Source organism: Bufo bufo, chromosome 1 (genome assembly GCF_905171765.1).
Source record: "Bufo bufo chromosome 1, aBufBuf1.1, whole genome shotgun sequence".
NCBI classification, from domain to species: domain Eukaryota; kingdom Metazoa; phylum Chordata; class Amphibia; order Anura; family Bufonidae; genus Bufo; species Bufo bufo.
This window is the reverse complement of record NC_053389.1, coordinates 54853239-54872528: the sequence shown is the minus strand read 5'-3', so window position 1 is coordinate 54872528 and position 19290 is coordinate 54853239. Positions and strand designations below refer to the sequence as shown.

Genomic DNA, 19290 nt, shown 5'->3' with positions numbered 1-19290 from the left:
TTAGACATTTGGATACCAGACTTCTTCTCACGCTTTGGGGCCCCTAGAATGCCAGAGCAGTATAAATACCCCACATGTGACCCCATTTTGGAAAGAAGACACCCCAAGGTATTCAATGAGGGGCATGGCGAGTTCATAGAAATTTTTTTTTTTGGCACAAGTTAGCGGAAATTGATATTTTTAATTTTTTTCTCACAAAGTCTCCCGTTCCGCTAACTTGGGACAAAAAATTCAATCTTTCATGGACTCAATATGCCCCTCACGGAATACCTGGGGGTGTCTTCTTTCCGAAATGGGGTCACATGTGGGGTATTTATACTGCCCTGGCATTCTAGGGGCCCTAAAGCGTGAGAAGAAGTCTGGAATATAAATGTCTAAAAAATTTTACGCATTTGGATTCCGTGAGGGGTATGGTGAGTTCATGTGAGATTTTATTTTTTGACACAAGTTAGTGGAATATGAGACTTTGTAAGAAAAAAAAAAAAAAATTCTGCTAACTTGGGCCAAAAAAATATCTGAATGGAGCCTTACAGAGGGGGGGGGGGGGGGGGGGATCAATGACAGGGGGGGTGATCAATGACAGGGGGGTTGATCAATGACAGGGGGGTGATCAGGGAGTCTATATGGGGTGATCACCACAGTCATTGATCACGCCCCTGTAAGGCTTCATTCAGACGTCCGGATGCGTTTTGCGGATCCGATCCATCTATCAGTGCATCCGTAAAAATCATGCGGACATCTGAATGGAGCTTTACAGGGGGGTAATCAATGACAGGGGGGTGATCAGGGAGTCTATATGGGGTGATCACCACAGTCATTGATCATGCCCCTGTAAGGCTTCATTCAGACGTCCGGATGCGTTTTGCGGATCGGATCCATCTATCAGTGCATCCGTAAAAATCATGCGGACATCTGAATGGAGCTTTACAGGGGGGTGATCAATGACAGGGGGGTGATCAGGGAGTCTATATGGGGTGATCACCACAGTCATTGATCATGCCCCTGTAAGGCTTCATTCAGACGTCCGGATGCGTTTTGCGGATCGGATCCATCTATCAGTGCATCCGGAAAAATCATGCGGACATCTGAATGGAGCTTTACAGGGGGGTGATCAATGACAGGGGGGTGATCAGGGAGTCTATATGGGGTGATCACCACAGTCATTGATCATGCCCCTGTAAGGCTTCATTCAGACGTCCGGATGCGTTTTGCGGATCGGATCCATCTATCAGTGCATCCGTAAAAATCATGCGGACATCTGAATGGAGCTTTACAGGGGGGTGATCAATGACAGGGGGGTGATCAGGGAGTCTATATGGGGTGATCACCACAGTCATTGATCATGCCCCTGTAAGGCTTCATTCAGACGTCCGGATGCGTTTTGCGGATCGGATCCATCTATCAGTGCATCCGTAAAAATCATGCGGACATCTGAATGGAGCTTTACAGGGGGGTGATCAGGGAGTCTATATGGGGTGATCACCACAGTCATTGATCATGCCCCTGTAAGGCTTCATTCAGACGTCCGGATGCGTTTTGAGGATCCGATCCATCTATCAGTGCATCCGTAAAAATCATGCGGACATCTGAATGGAGCTTTACAGGGGGGTGATCAGGGAGTCTATATGGGGTGATCACCACAGTCATTGATCATGCCCCTGTAAGGCTTCATTCAGACGTCCGGATGCGTTTTGCGGATCGGATCCATCTATCAGTGCATCCGTAAAAATCATGAGGACATCTGAATGGAGCTTTACAGGGGGGTGATCAGGGAGTCTATATGGGGTGATCACCACAGTCATTGATCATGCCCCTGTAAGGCTTCATTCAGACGTCCGGATGCGTTTTGAGGATCGGATCCATCTATCAGTGCATCCGTAAAAATCATGCGGACGTCTGAATGGAGCTTTACAGGGGGTTGATCAATGACAGGGGTGTAATCAATGACAGGGGGGGTGATCAGGGAGTCTATATGGGGTGATAACCACAGTCATTGATCACGCCCCTGTAAGGCTTCATTCAGACGTCCGGATGCGTTTTGCGGATCTGATCCATCTATCAGTAGATCCGTAAAAATCATGCGGACATCTGAATGGAGCTTTACAGGGGGGTAATCAATGACAGGGGGGTGATCAATGACAGGGGGGTGATCAGGGAGTCTATATGGGGTGATCAGGGGTGATCAGGGGCTAATAAGGGGTTAATAAGTGACGGGGGGGGGTGTAGTGTAGTGTAGTGGTGCTTGGTGGGACTTTACTGAGCTACCTGTGTCCTCTGGTGGTCGATCCAAACAAATGGGACCACCAGAGGACCAGGTAGCAGGTATATTAGACGCTGTTATCAAAACAGCGTCTAATATACCTGTTAGGGGTTAAAAAAAACACATCTCCAGCCTGCCAGCGAACGATCGCCGCTGGCAGGCTGGAGATCAACTCTCTTACCTTCCGTTCCTGTGAGCGCGCGCGCCTGTGTGCGCGCGTTCACAGGAAATCTCGCCCATCGCGAGATGACGCATATATGCGTGACTCTGCGCAGGGCTGCCACCTCCGGAACGCGATCCTGCGTTAGGCGGTCCGGAGGTGGTTAAGTGTTCCCTTTATTTTTTTGAGCAGTGTATATTAAGATTTGTAAATTGTGTATTATAAAGGAAATGCACTGGTTTTAGGTTTAACATGAAAATATTCCATTCCAATTACCGCTCTCAAATCATCCTTCTCGAACTGCTAGTACAAGATGTACCCACTACAAGCACTTTATCGCTCATTTGTTCAAAGTCAAGTACAGTTCCTTTGTATGGCTGCAAATAAACATAAAAGACATTGCACATTTTTTCTTTGTTGTCAGCTGACACGGCACAACGGAGTTGATGTACTGTTCCTCTGTCTAATTTTAGAAATCAACTAGAATTGATGTGTGAATGACATGACCCAAGGAAAAGAGTGTGTGACTGAAACAGAAGAGAACAACTTGCCAGAATGACTTATGTATGTACTCACAGAACACAAATAGACAAAAAAACTCAAGCAACTCACTCACATTTCACGAAGAAGAGATAACGAGAGAAAGCAAAGAAATAAACGAGGAGACAAAAAAACAAAACAAAAAGAAACAAACCACACACACTAACAACATACTGTACAGCTACACGTCTAATGCCCTGCACTCCGGCTATACATTAACCCTGTTAGTCTGAGCTGCTGTAGGAAAGGCAGGTAGTTCAAAGCATTCATCAACAACACTTCTGAGTGATAGATCTAGCTGGGAGAGAGAGAGAGAGAGGTTTTCATACAATAGCAAAGTCAGCACCACCCATGATATTGCTTAAATCAGCAAGACACTTATACAGTACTCTGCATTTCTTCAGTGACTTTTTATAACTCTTGCCACTTGAACAGTTAAACATTTGGAATCTTGCTCCAGCTAAGACCTGCAAGCAAACGTACAGGAGACACTCATCTACGAAGGTAAGCGGTGATTGCATGTGAAACCTTACAAGGAAATTGTTTTACATCAAAGTATTCTGACCGATCGTTATGCCGAATTTTCTTCTAAGTGCATGCATGTTTGGGGCAACTTGTGCATCCAATGTATGCGTCTGAATATTCAATGTGCTCCTCCGTGTTATGGTGAAAGTTTTAAGCTGACTTCAGCTTTGACCGAATAACTAGGTAGAAAGGCATAAAACTGTACAAAACTATATATTAAAGTGGAACATGTTAAAGTATTTCATATTCGAAAGTGATTATTTTTAGTGGAGTGTAAACTCTTTGTGATACTGATCAGTCATGCTGTAGGTGTCCACATGTTGTAGGTGACCTTAGATGTGTTTACAATTGCTTTTTAAAACCTTCCATATTGTTTTATAGTAAAAAAAAAAAAAATAGATCTATCTATCTATCTCTCTACCTTTACATAGGACTGTACTTCATGTCAATTGTTTCCTTGTTTCCACTGCATGCAACCCACCTAACAGGTTGACACTACTGTACATCAGTAGAAACACAAGATGGTAGGGCTTGTGCAGTGTGGACAACTCCCAACCCACCTTACCTCCAGTAGGGCCTAAGATTAAGGGCGGGTTTTCACCAGCGCTAGGAATTCCATCTTAGTGTTTAGTTAAAACAGAGTTATAATGGAATATAACGGAATTCTAGGACAGAATGCAAAATGGAAGCCTTTAAGAGGCATTCCATTTTGCTCCGTCCTTATACATGTCTATGGGCACATGTAACGGTTCTGTTTTTTTCCCATTGTTTATGATGGAAAAAAACGTCCTCCCGACAGTTTTTTTCTCTGTCATGAATAACGGAAAAAAACGGAACCGTTATATGTGCCCAACTCTGTTATAACGGAAAACTATAACGGAATTCTTAGCGCTGGTGAGAACCCGCCCTAAATGGAAACTAGATCGGAGCACACAGAGAATATTATTGTCTCAATAATTTTTTTTTTTACAATTTTTTTAATTGAGAATGAATTGCTAAAGATTGTGGAGAAACAGCCTTTAAAGGGGTATTCTAACAAAAACTAAAACCAATAAATGGTAGATTTGTGTTAGCTGTTCTTGGCTGTTTTTCTTACACCAATAGTTTGAAATGAGGGCCAACATGCATTCTCAACTATGGTCCTGCAGCTGTGTCACGGACGTACCGAGACATACGGACATCCCGACGACAGTAAGTGGCAGGTGATCTGTGAGACTGGCAACACATGGTTTGATCTGACAGGTTTTCCTTGTGGATCAATAGGCGTCTGTGTTGTTTCTGGTAATGGCCACACCCCTTGCCTCCAGGTGTTGCTTATGTGGTCAGTTAACCTTCCTTATTTATAGTTGCTTCTCCCACTATGCTGTGCGGTTTATAACTTCTGTGCCTGTTGATTGTTTGTGGTTGAATCTCTGCTGAGTTCCTGGTGCTTCCATAGCCTCGTTGAAGTTGTCTTTCCTTTCCCTTTTGTATTTTGTTTGGGTTCTGTATGTTGCATTTCCCTACTGTTTGTATTAGGCCTGAAGTACACTCCTGTTCGTCCTTCCTTTTGAAGGAACAGGTAGTCCTGCCATTGGTACCAGGGTCCTATAGGTCTAGATAGGACTCTAGGTATTCCTGCATATGAACTCACCTACCTTTTGGGGTCTGTTCATACTGGTAGTCAGAATTTTGGTTAGGGTTTTCACTAGGAGGTGTCCATCTTCCTTCCCTAGTTCTCAGGCCTGATTCCCTGTTCCCTCCTTCCCTCCTATGCTCGGTGTGGTGTTTCCCTACCACACTGAAGCGTGACAGTAAGGTGGTGAGGGATTGGGGTCACTCCTAATGATCAATGAAGGTCTCACTAGTTTGACTCTCACTGATCTTGCATTGGATAGGGGATGTTTTAGGCCCGGAATATACCGTACATTTCAGATCAAAACTGGAGGTTCCCATTGCAAAAAACCTACTGAAAACTGCTTGGTGTTTAGCAATTTTTTAACAGACCCAAGCTGAATGGGGAAAGGGGAGAAATAGCTAGTGAGACTTGTATCTTTCAGAGGTTTATTTTTCCATAAAGCCCATCTTATGTCTCAAACACTTAATGACCCTACTGAATTGATTTAAAATTTGACGTTATTCTTAACATTCTGTTCAGTAGAATTCAGTAGAGTCATGAGAAGAAGGTTGGTGTTAGGACCACTGGGTTAGACATGGTAGACCAAAGGATAATATGAGATCTGCACTCCAAAATAAGTTAAGTCTTGGTGCACAAAGAGGACAAGTGCCAATCATAAAGTATAAAAAGTTCTATGGCACTCCAGACATATTTTTTTATTGCTTTAAATCAAAGTTATGTAATTTCCATACAGTGTAGTCATATCCAGAACAATTTTAGTCGAATACGCCACTGATAAGGAAGAACGCTATCCAGAGCCATAGCGTTCTTTCTTACAGCCACAGATTCCATTAAGAAATGTAATTTCTTAACTGAAACGTCCGGAAATTATGAGTGGCTTATTTAACTAAAATTGTTCTGGATATGACTACACTGTATGGAAATGACATAACTTTGATTAAAAGCAATTGAAAATGGGTGGTTGTCATTTGCTCATAGGCTTGTATGAGAAACAGGTCAAGTCAGATGGACAACTAAGCTCAAAGGACAAATAATGAGAGAAGTTTCTAAATACTGTAGATCAGAAATTAGGTCAGATAGCAAAATTTAAAAAAGCTAAATGGGAATGCAATGAACATTTATTAAGTGGTGCACTGTGCCAGAAGATACAGTAATAGCCATAAGAACCCATTGGCCAGCACATCAAGGTTTCCTGAGCACTCCCTCTTTATATTTGTTGAAGAGATACGTGCTAATCACAGATTTACAGCAGCAGCAGTCAAGGAGGACAGAAGCTACTGGACACTTCCCAGGATGGAAGGTGACATATCCAGGGGCCCAGGAGCAGGTATAGAAAGCCTGCCACCAAGTGGGTATCACGGCTTGGGGGGGTTGCTACAACGAAGTTGACTTTACCTCTGCACTGCAATAAACAGTGGTCTGACAAATGCTGAAATATTTCAATATACACAGATATTTAAGGCTATCAGTAAATTTACTTTTTCCTTTCCCATTGTAACAAACCTGTCATTGAAGATGTATTCTTTCCCGGCAATTTGGGAGAACATGAAAAGATGTACAAAATAAGTTATAGAAGGAAAGTTCTTTTTTGGCAAATAATTGTTGGCCAAGAAAGAATGTTTCTTCGATAACAGATTTGTTACACTCTTTCATATTTTCCATCAGTTCTAATGGCAACTATTGTGAACTTACCTGTGGTCTCTGTTCTCATAAGTCACCGGGGACCTTGTCTACTAAAGATATTATCAAGTCATTATGTTAGATCTTGTCTTCAACTCTCATGGTGTTGTCCATGGCTACAAGAAATATTGTGGACATCATCATTAGGTTTTGTTTTGTAAGGTTAGTGATCATGACCCACCAATTTCAATTGGATTGATCCCTTAATGGTAAATTTTTAATGGTCTACTTGCAGAATAAGTACATTGAATCACATAAGTTACTATGTGTAAGGAAATTTGAAAATAGATACTGTACAGTGAAACCTCTTTGAGATGACCACTGAAAATTCCCTCCAGAAATGGTCTTCTACAAGGGTGTTCTTTTCAAATAAGACGGCTAGCCCGCAGAAAATCTGTCATAGGAGATTTGATCGGGATTAAAAGGGTGGTCTTCTCAAGGAGGTAGTCTTTTGGAAAGGTATATTGCTCTATAACACTGAGGTGACAAAACATAGTGGTAAAATTTTTCCTGACTGAATGAACAATTGATAAATGCTGAATCATTGGAATTATTGTGAGAAATATCAATGGTCAGAGATGAACAGCTATTTTATGGTATAGCCATATTGTCTATCTACCATGGAGTATTTTGTGCCTAGTTCTTTATAGAACATGCAGTCCTATATGTAGGCAGTATGGTATAAAGCAAAGTAGCTGAGCAGAATGTTGCATAGTTTTCTGAGAAAATATTTAGTATAACTTGTATATTACTCATTGAAACACCTGGTCTTTCTCATAGCAGTCCAGAGGGCGGTCCTAATCTGTGATGGACAGCTATCTCCGCCTGCACATATATTCTAGGAAGGCTGTCAATCACTGTTAGGACAATCCACTGGATTTCTAAGCTCAGAAAGGATTTAAATTAATATTTAAAGATACACGTTATATAGATTTTTTTCCCATAAAAAATCAATCTGCTCAGCTCCTCGTGCTCTAACATGCTGCTTGTAGATCCCATGTCCAAATTGTGAGGTTCCTTTTAATGGCAAAATCTCCAGTGCATTTCATCCAGCCTTACAGTACTTGACCAGCGGGTTAGTTTGCTGACCCTTTTCATCACTCAAAAAAGTTTTCAACTTCTGGTTAATAAAAGGCATGTTTATATGGGTCAATTTCTTTCATGATTAACTGGTTTCTGATCAACCGTAACTAGAGATAAGTGAAATGATTCTAAATTAATCTAAATTATTAAAAATTTCCCAAAATATTCAGACTCTACCAATGGCAACGGTGCCATTTGTTCACTCACAATACACTTTCACCACAGCAGCATATGAACAGTTCACAAACCATGCAGTTTCAGACATACTGCCACCTTTGTCCCAAAAGCTAATAATCCTAAAACCATTTACAACTCTGATAAATCATCACTTTTACCCATGACAGCAGCAAGGGACATGTGTGCAGACAGCCTATCGCACACCTTATGCACCCACATAGCCAGCTCATGACACATGACTTTCTTCATGAGCTACACAATGTGACTCGACCGTGTATATAGCTATGGGTAAACGCATGGTTGACGGTGTTAACAAACAGCCTATTTAAAAACACACTGCGCCATTGCAGTTATTATGCTTTTTCATATTAGAAATGTTCCAAAAATTGTCTCTTATTGGGGGCAGATGGTGTTTAAACATACATGGTCTAATTGTAAAAAAAACTGTGGCTTGTTGAGAGCAAGCATCCAAAAATGATGCCTTAAGGGGGCAGATACCTGTCCCTGTTTATACATACAAAAGTGTTACTGTGCCAGCCTGAAACAATTCTTTCTTTTTCATAAAAAATAGAGGAGAAAAGCGGCACTCACCGAATCTTCACAAATAGTAGCTTTATTTCGGGTTAAAACATAGTGGATGCGGGTCACAATTGCAGCAAAGTAAGCCTTACTTTGCTGCAATTCTGACCCGCATCCGCTATGTTTTAACCCGAAATAAAGCTACGATTTGTGAAGATTTGGTGAGTGCCGCTTTTTTCCTCTATTTTTTATGCGATTATTGGTCTGCTTGTTCTGGCTGAGCACCACCTATTTCACTGCATGGTTGCTGAGAGAAGTGTTACTGACATCGGACCACATTAAGTAGTGCCGGCTGTGATTTATTTTTGCTGTGAATTCTTTCTTTTAATTGGGAGCAGCAGCAGAACAATGTGGATGTGGAAAGGGTAAGGTAATAGTGGCAAGAGTCAATAACAAAAGTGTGGAACAGACAACAGACAGGCAGTAGATGTGTGCTTGGCTGTAATGGGGTAGCAGCAGCCGCAGCCATATGGTACAGAACATGATGGTAGGCAGGCAGACAGCAACAGTGGCATGATGGGATCAGCGATAAAGAGTCACCATCAGCAATGGGAGATCTATTCGTCGGACTCAGACGGAGGTGTGTGAACATCCTCGGTGATGTTTAGTACACTACAAGACGACAACTTTGTACATTTGGGTGTGATAACGCCACCTGCTGTGCTTAAAATCCTTTCTGAGATGATGCTGGAGGCTGGGCAAAACAATACTGGGCCAGTATGGCCACAGATCTAATATGCCTGCCCAGTAGTCCATGCGGTCAATAAACACGGTATGTGCTGGAGAAGGGCCACAGTTCAGGTAGGACTGAACCTGGTTGTTTGGTGGGGGGCAGAGAATGGCCTCCTCATCAGACATGCAGGCAGCTGCGCCAAAAGATGCGGCAAATTGTGTACACAGTGTATCCTGGCCTCCCTTTCAGGAACAGGAAAACATTCCCCCATTTTCCTTTGATAGTGAGGGTCTAGAGGCTCGGCTATCTATGCTATGCTAATGATATGCCTGTCAATACATAAACAAGCAAGCATACAACTGGCCCTGCTTGCCAGTGTGCCCAAGGACCCAGTTCCTTATGAGTCTGCCCACTAGGGGTGAGCAAATTGCGCTTCGGATCCAAGATTTGAAATTAATTTTTTCCCCAACTTTGTTTTAATGCTGTACGGAGATCTGTCTCTGCTTCAGATTCCTGTTTTAAAATGTTTTTAAAGTTTTAGAATCGAAGGTCAAAGTTCTCCACTGAGGTCTCATGTGACTTTGGACTTAACGAATTTTGCCTCCGCAAAGCCCATACATTTTAATGCTGTACAGAGAAAGGTCTCCGTACAACATTAAAACGAAGTTGGGGAATAAATCTTGGATCCGAAGTGCAATTCGTTCACCCCTACTGCCCACCACTGTAATGATTGGTTATCATGACCGATATTGTCATCCAGTAGCTTCCTGCTCCTCCACCATCTCCTCCTCCTCTAGTGGAAGCTTCTTATCCTCATTATCCTCCTCCACGGGACTTTCTCTATGTGGGTCAGCTATAGGGCAGCCAACAAGATGTGGAAGCTGTTCTTCTTCCACCATCCCTTGTTACATCAGCATGAGCAGGTCTGGCACGCTTTGAGCCTGTGCCTACAGTATCAGCAGTTTCACCAGTTCCCGAACGGACCACAAGAGAAGCATATCTGGCACTGGCATTTTTTTTTGCGTCCTCCCTCACCACCTCCGCTCCGTAACAAGACGGGGGAGAGATGGAGAGGACTGGAGAGAGCGGAGGAAGCTCTAAGGGCTCCAATCTCCCCAAATTCTAAGCCATTTTATCTCGATATTTCTTTGCTTATATAAAATATATGCATATCTCCTATTAGTATTTATCAGGTTTAGCCATGTATTCATACTAGGAGCATCCCGCGCAAACCAAGAACGAGATATTAACAATCTGGCCAGAAACATTATCTTGTACAGAAGTTTTTTTTATCCTGCTGACACCCCACCTTGGCAAGATTACCCAATACCCAACATTCAGCAGTAAAAGGTATCCGTACATTCAGCTTTCCCTCTATGTATTCATGAATAGTCCCCCAAAACTGTTTCAGCTCTGAACAGAACCAGAAGATATGCAAGTAATCCGCATCAGGAATATCACACCTCGTGCAGTTGGAATCACTCCTAATACCACATCTCTTAAGCCAAAGAGGTGTAACATTGAGTCTATGCAAAATATTAAACTGCACCACAACGTGATTGAAATTATATGAAACCACTTTTAAATCCTGAAATACCTCTTCCCTGTCGTCCAGAAAAGTCATTGCACATTCATTTTGCCAAGCCCTCTGTCCTGTAGAACAGGTATCTACAAATCGTGCTCTAATTATATTATATGTAAAGTTGGGAAATCTTCATACCATGCTCCAAATTCCCTATCAAATCATTAAGTTGTGTAGAAGTGTGTATTTCAAGCCTATTATTTTTTTTAATACTTAAAAGTGCCGATCTTAACTGTAAGTAGCAAAACCATGTTAATTTCTGTGTTCTTTCTTTTTGTGATAATACCGTAAATGAGACTATGTCCCCATTACCTACTACCTGTGTCACGTATAATATATAACTTTTTTGCCAATATGAATCTCTACCTAATTCAATCAAAGTTTGAAAGTGCCTATTATACCACAGAGGAGTGCATCCCATTGAACCCTTCAATCCAAACCGAAATCGAATAGAATACCATGACTTCATAAAAAGATTCCTGGCGGATTTAAATTCCTTATCGGAGTAGGTCAATTGATCTGACTCCAAAAACGAAAAAAAAATTATCATATGGAGATTTATTTAGTAAATACCTACATAGCGGGCTGTCATTCCATTCCCGGAAAAAGCAAAGCTGAATAGCTAAAAAATATCCTTTGAAGCAGGGGAAATTAAGTCCTCCCCTCTCCAAGTGTTTATACCAATGCTCTAGTTTAAGTCTTATGCGTTTCCTCCCCCAGAGTAGATCATTAATAATTCTTATTATAATTATTTCTATTAATTTAAAGAACCTGTCCCCGATCCAAACTGGAGAATTCCTGAAGAGATATAGTAACTAGGGGAGAATCACCATCTTAACTAAAGATATTCTATTGGCCTTTGATAAAGGTAAGCGAAGCCATGTTGTTATTTTAGACCAACTTATTTATCAATGGCATTAGATTAAGCGGGATAAAATCTTCCACCCTTGGAGAGATTGTAATACCTAAATACTGAAAGGACTCAGAGATTTTTAACGTGGGGAGTGCAGATTTATCTAAGGACATATTATCCAATGGCATAAGAGTAGTTTTTTTCCCAATTTACATCCAGACCTGAAACTTCTCCAAACTAATTGATCATTTGAATAATATGTAACAAAGTAGCTTAGGTCTGTTGAATATAAAATAACATATGATCTGCATATAGTGAAATGTAATCTTCCGTTCCTGATACCTCAAATCCTAGAATCCTGGGGTCTTGTCTGACCCTAGCAGCCAGGGGCTCAATGTAGATGTCAAATAGAAGAGGAGATAGTGGACATCACTGGCGAGTGCCTCTAGTCATACAAAAACTTCTTGTAAGATTGCCATTTATATTCAGTCTTGCAGTAGGAGATCTATACAGAAGTTTAATCATGTTGCTAAATCTAGGGCCAAAGCCCATCTTCTGAAGCACTCTCCAAAGGAACCCCCACTCAACCCTATCAAAGACCTTGGAAGCGTCAATAGACAAAATGGAACGAGAAGCCCCTCCGGAGGTCTGCAAATTGGAAAAAAGACGGTGGAGATTATAATGGGTCCCCTTATTAGGCATGAAACCATTTTGGTCTGGATGTATAATTGATGTCATAACACTGGATAGCCTCCGCGCCAAAATTTTAGACAGAAGTTTAACATCTGTATTAAGGAGAGAGTTAGGTCTATATGACCCCAAATCATTGGGGTCTTTACCCTTCTTTAATATCACTGTGATCACCTCTGTCATTGTTTCTAGAAGAGTTCCCTCCTTTATTGAATCAGAGAGTGTTCTCCACAGATGGGGAAGAATAATCTCCCTATATTTACGATAAAACTCATACGGGAGTCCATCCAGTCCAGGGGAGGAATTACCTGAACAGGAGTCAATTGCTTCCTCTATCTCCTGAAGAGACAAATCCATCTCCAGACATTATTTTTGACCATCTGTAAGCGCTGGAAGGGAAATAGAATCCAAATATGCATCCATCATTTCCTCTGAGAGAACACTCTCTGATTTATATAATTCACAAAAGTGATTTACAAATATTTATATTATTCCCTCCTGATCTTCAATAATTGTCCCATCCGAGGCACGAATACTGCAAATCTCTTTTTTTGGATCCTGACTAGCTATTACCCTGGCCAGCATCTTCCCAGGACGTCCTGCCTCAGAAAAATATTTTTGTCCTCTAAAGAATAACCTCTGTTGCGCTTTATCCAGAAGGAAATCAGAGAAGGCCTGTCTAGTCCTCTGCATAATCTCTCTAGCTTCCTCTGTTTTTAACCTTATAAAGCCAGCCATTCCATCCGCCGATGCTTCCTCCAGTTCTTTCTCCCTCCTTGAATAGCGCTTAGTTAGATCAGCAATTGTACTAATAAAAATCTCTCTCATAACCGCTTTAAAAGCGTCCCAAGCAAATTGGGATTTAGCTGAAAAAATATTTTTATCCCAAAAGGAAATAATCTCCTTTTTTATCTGGTTATGATTGTCAATTAATAATATCCAATGGGGATTCAATCTAAATGGGGGTTTCAGTCTAAAATTATTCCTGACCATACATAGCTCTATAAAAAAGGGAACATGGTCAGATACGGATCTGGTCTCGTATTTCATCCGTTTAATACAATTTAAATATCCCTTGTTTATCAAGGCCAGATAAGTTCTAGACATAGAGGTTCCCGATTTACTAATACAGGAGTAAGCTCTTTTTCCTTTGGATAGGTATTCCCAAACATCCACGAGGCCCACCTCTTGGCAAAACCGAGCCAAGGGGGACCCCTTGGATGGGGAATAACCGTTCCCCCCCTAGAGATCCTATTAACCTCAAGGTTCATAACACAATTGAAATCCCCATTGACCACTACCATACATTGGGGCCACTGATCCACAAACGCCATCAAAGAGGTAAATATTTGCATAGAGAAGGGAGAAGGGATATAAATAAAGGCCAAAATACATAACTTCCCATCTAACCTACCATAGAGAAAGACATATCTCCCCTGTCTATCAACAGAAGATGCCAAACATATAAAGTTAATCTGTTTATGGATTAAAACAGTAACTCCTCTGGAATAGCTGGTATATGTAGAGTTATAGACCTGGGTGGCCCACCTCCCCCCTAGACAAAAGATTGTGTCCTGTGTGAAGTGGGTTTCTACTAAGCTAACTATAGCTGGCAAATGTCTCCGTATCAAATCTAGAACCACCTGCCTTTTTTTCCTCTCCCCAAGACCGCGAACATTCCATGTTAGTATTCTTGTAGTCATTATTTAATAATAAAACTTCCAGTTAGTAGAGTCCCTGGCGTCTCTCCGCTCCCCACCTCTAAAGAAAAAGGACACACCATAGCCCACCCTCCCCTATTACTCCCCCCTCCCCCTCCCCCCAGCCGCAAACCCCAAATCCCCCTTGATCCGTAACAAAAAGTAACAGACCTCAACTAGGACCATCCCTCCCCCACTCCCTCAGCCGAACCTCCCTCAATCAAATAAGGGAAAAAAATAAATAAATAATAGCATTCTTAATACAGAATGCTTACTAAAATGTGGCTTTAGGGGTTAAAAAAATAAAATAAAAATTAACTCACCTCATCCTGTTGTTCGCGCAGCCAGCATCGTCTTCTTTCTTCTTCTTTCAGGACCTGCCAAAGGACCGTGGATGACGTAATTGTGCTCACAACATGGTGAGCGTGGTGACGTCAGCACAGGTCCTGCTGAAGAAGATAGAAGATGATGCCGGCTGCGCGAGCAACAGGATGAGGTGAGTAAATTTATTTATTTATTTTTTAACCCTTAAAGCCACATTTTAGTAAGCATTGTGTATTAAGAATGCTATTATTTTCCCTTATAACCATGTTATAAGGGAAAATAATACAGTAAATTGACTTTTATCAATTTACTTACATCATCTCCTAGCAACCATGCGTGAAGATCGCACCGCATCCGCACTTGCTTGCGGATAATTGTGATTTTCACGCAGACCCATTTATTTCTATGGGGCCTGCGTTGCGTGAAAAATGCACAAGTGAACAGCCCCTTTGAAGTGAATGGGTCCGGATTCAGTGCGGGTCAATGCGTTCATCTCACGCATTGCCCCAGCACGGAATTCTCACCCATGTCCAAAAAAAGGCGGCTGGCTGTTCATATACAGAAATAAATGCTTGATTTTGTGATGCAGAACTTGTCAGCAAGCTTTATGAAACTCATTCCTCACACTCTATGCTTTCTAATTATATCACCATACTCTCCCTATACTCTTCCTATGATATCTAGATTGCTACTTCGCATCTGTAATTGCTTTTTGCATGTATGGTGTTCTGAGAAGAAGGACCTGACAGAATCTTGCCCCCTGATTGGCTAATCAGGCTGTCTGTCAACCTCTGAGCCAATCATTGCAAGATACCCCTCCCCCAGTGTCATGCGATCCTTTGATCCTTTATCTTCCTGTTTTCTGCATCAATTTAATGTTATGCAAGCGGGTGTGGACCCACCTCACCACTGACTGGCTGTACTCTGGAGGGGCATGACTAAGCAACTACCTGGTCTTCACCAGAGCCTCTGATGGTAAGGATTGGCTTGGGCCGTTGGGTAGTTGCCAGGTGCCACTCCAGAGCAGTCCCTGAGTCAGTGGCAGCTGACCAGGGGGTCAGAGATACCAGTGAAGCACCAAGGGGAAGTACGTGGTCAGGGCAGGCAGAGATCAAGCAAGGTCTGTAAACGAAGTCCGAGGTCAGAGGCAGGCGGCAAACAAGGTCTGTAAACGAAGTCTGAGGTCAGAGCAGGCAGCAAACAGGCAAAATCTGATAATTCCAAAAGTAGGGTCCAGTACACAGCAAAGCAGAACTTGAAAAACACCTTCACACTTGGAACTAGGCAAGCTAGTGACCATGAGTTGCTCAGGCATCTTCCTGTGGTAGGAAGCTCCTTTAAATACTTCCCGCAGTACTGCTATAGGCTGGAGGGATAGAGGGCATGTACGAGCTGCCTCACAAGTGAAAGACACACCCAAGCAAACCCTAACAACAGTATAGGTCTCCAGCAGGAAGTAAACTCTGGCATGGAGCACAGAAGCAACAGTTACAGGGAACCTGTCATATGGATATTTGATTATAATCTAACTAATTATATACAATCATTAACTACTAAAAAGTGCCTTAGATGTATTCACTTACTGGTGTGACAGATGGTTACCTCATAATATACACACAAAGATGCCGCATGCCGCATGCTAATGAGCTGATTCGAGTCCAGCGTGATGTCATTGAGTCCAGCGTATATTTAATTCAGAGCTATAGCCACTCCCCTGCCCACCTGCTGCTGGTTCATATGGAAACAAACTGTCATTCAGCAGCAGGTGGGCGGGGAGAGTCAGGAGCTCATGAATATTCATGACTCATCATTATCAGCTGGAGCTTTTCAATACAAGATGTTGGCAGATTGACTAGGTCAATTAAAGAAAGTGACCCAGCATTTTGCTAGAAGAATCAGTCACTTATTTATGTTGCCCTTAGTTAGGACACCATAAAACTGGTGACAGGTTCCCTTTAAGTTACCTGCTGCCCGCGCTTGTCAGCACGGCGCATGGCATCAGGAGGGAAAGAGGGAGCCCGGCACGGACCGCTGGGCTAACATTTCCATTGCAAAATTTTTGTGAAATTCGTAATGAATCTGATTGATTTAGAATCAATTCGCTCATATATATATAACCTTTTTAGAAGCTTATGATGGTGGAATCCTTCTCCTGGTAAAGACTTACATATACAATTCCTTGAACTGGTATTCCCTGTATGCTGTTGTATTTCTCAAAATCTAAATTAGAGGCATCAGAAATGTTAAAGGGAACGTCCCATTAGAAAACAGCATATTGTTTAAATCAATGTTTTATGCTAAACAGATTTTTTATGATTTTTATTTTTATTTTCCATGTCCTATCTACAAAAATAAAAAAAAACAAATTTTCATGCATTTTCACACTGGTCACTATTAGTGGCGTAAATAGAGTGTTATGGGCCCCAGTGCAAACTTTGGATAGGGCCCCCCCTCCCATTTTTACAAAGAGGCGGCAGATTTTCTTTATACTAAGGGCTCTTTCACACGAGCGGATGCCGTGCGGTTAATCTGCTGCATGAAAGAGAGCCAAGCACAGTTCCGGACAGCAGAGAAACGGAGCATTAACATGATTGATAATACTCTTTGCCTCTCTGTGATCTTTTTACTACAAAATCACAGTGAGATAAAACTGTCACCGTGATTTTGTAGTAAAAAGATCACAGAGAGGCAAAGAGCATTATCAATCATGTTACTGCTCCGTGTCTCTGCTGTCCGGAACGGTGTTTGGCTCTCTTTCACGCAGCGGATTACCCGCACTGGATCCGCTCGTGTTAAAGAGCCCTAAGCCTAATGCATGGCTACACTCACCCAGTCCTAATAAAATCTGGTCCAGGGTGTTGCTGGCGTGATGTTCACTGGATCCAGAACAAGGTCTCTGTGGTCATAGAAAAAAAAAGAATAATCACATAAGGAAGGGATGGTGACTGCCCCTGTGAAATCACCAGCAGGGGGCGCTTGGCTGGCTGTAAGACTGAGCCATGCCAATGTATAGCAGGGTAATAATCTAGGACATTTCCCCTAAATGCTACCACGCAGTACTAATGCCCACATTGTGGCCCTCACAGTACTAATGCCCACATTGTGGCCCCTCACAGTAATTAAGCCCACATTGTGGTCCCTTCAAAATAGTTATGTCCTCCTTGTGCCCCCTCACTGTAGTTATGCCCAGATAAGTCCATCCCTCACAGTAGTTATGCCCAGAAATGTGCCCCCTCACAGTAGTTATGCCCAGATATGTGCCTCTTCACAGTAGTTATGCAAGATGATGTGCCCCCTCACAGTAGTTATGCCAGATATGTTCCACTCACAGTGGTTTTGCCAGATATGTGCTCCCTCACAGTGGTTATGCCAGATATGTGCCCCTCACAGTAGTTATGCCAGATATGTGCCTCCCTCACAGTAGTTATGCCCAGATATGCGCCTCCTCACAGTAGTTATGCCAGATTATGTTCCCCCTCACAGTAGTTATGCCAGATATGTTCCCCTCACAGTGGTTATGCCAGATATGTGCCCCCTCACAGTGGTTATGCCAGATATGTGCCCCATCACAGTGGTTATTCCAGATATGTGCCCCCTCACAGTGGTTATGGGCAGATATATGCCTCCCTCACAGTAGTTATGCCAGATATGTGTCCCCTCACAGTAGTTATGCCCACATATGTGCCCCCTCACAGTACTTATTCCAGATTAGGTGCCCCCTCACAGTAGTTATTCTAGATTAGGCTACCCCCTCAGTAAAGATGCCCTTTTTTTGCCCCCTCACTCTAGTTGTTGCCCCCCTTTTGCCTCCGGTCTGCAGCTTTATAGAAAAAAAAAAACACATACTTACCCTCTTCCCTGATGACACTCTCCCATACTCACATCGTGCTGCTTGCTGTGCTGGAGGCCGATTCCTGGGCTTTCAGCGCTCCTCCCACAGCCAGCAGTGCGATGTGCAGCCAGCAGGGGGAGCGCTTGAGCTCAGAAGAACAGTGAAGCAGGGAGCAGAGATGGCTCCCTGCTTCACTCTGGAGACAACCCGGCAGTGACAAGAACTGCCGGGTGAGTGCGCCCCCCCTTCCTTGCCTCTGCGCTCCCTCATGTTTGTAGAGCGCTCTGACAGGGCCCGGCATTCTCATTGTACTTCATGCTGGGCCCTGTCAGAGCGCTCCCATTACATGCGACCGCGATTGTTATGCCCCTGGTCACTAGGCCTAAAATGTATGAGCAATTCCTGCTCTTTTATATCAGCCACATGGGCCATAGACACAACAGACATTAAAGGGGTTTTCCCATTACAGACAATGGGGGCATATGGCTAGGATATGCCCCCATTGTCTGATAGGTGCGGTTTCCACCTTTGGGACACGCACCTACGCCAAGAACGCCAAGAACGAAGCGGGAAGAGTGGTGGCTGGAGGAACCTAGGTTTCCCAGGATCCGGCCACCGGCAAGCGCTCTCCCTATACAAGTGAATAGGAACGCACAGCGTTTGCGCGGCAACCACTCCCATTCATTTCTATGGGGGCGTCGGAATATCCTAGCGTTATGCCCCCATTGTCTGAGATGGGAAAACCCCTTTAATTAATTCTTTGGGAGAGTGTTCTAGGCATGCTCTGAGACCTGTGCAGAGGTCAGGAGGTAGTAGATAAGCTGTGATATCACCTGTGTTATGTCAAAAGAGGTGATATATTTCATTGTAATCTTGCCTGTAAAGATAATGCAATGGCAACTGAAAATATTATTAGGTCTATTAGCCAGTGTGAAAACTGTACAACTTTAGAATATTTTTTTTTATGTAGATAGTGACAGAAAATTTTAAAACATCACCAAAAATTCAAAAAAA

General features: G+C 42.7%; 1 protein-coding gene across 3 annotated transcripts in view; it reads left to right on the top strand.

Annotated features, from left to right (window-relative positions):
• The window catches only part of LOC120995207 (serine/threonine-protein kinase SBK1-like), a 105040-nt gene that overhangs the window by 49696 nt on the left and 36054 nt on the right, over positions 1-19290 (top strand). The window contains exons 1-2 of one of the 3 annotated variants that reach the window (XM_040424266.1): positions 2957-2984; positions 3396-3464. The exons of 1 other annotated variant lie outside the window; for it this stretch is intronic. The gene's annotated coding sequence lies outside the window, so the exon portion shown is untranslated. Of the gene's footprint in view, positions 1-2956; positions 2985-3395; positions 3465-19290 lie in introns of those variants that run through there. One more of the 3 variants, XM_040424258.1, reaches the window with a different exon arrangement.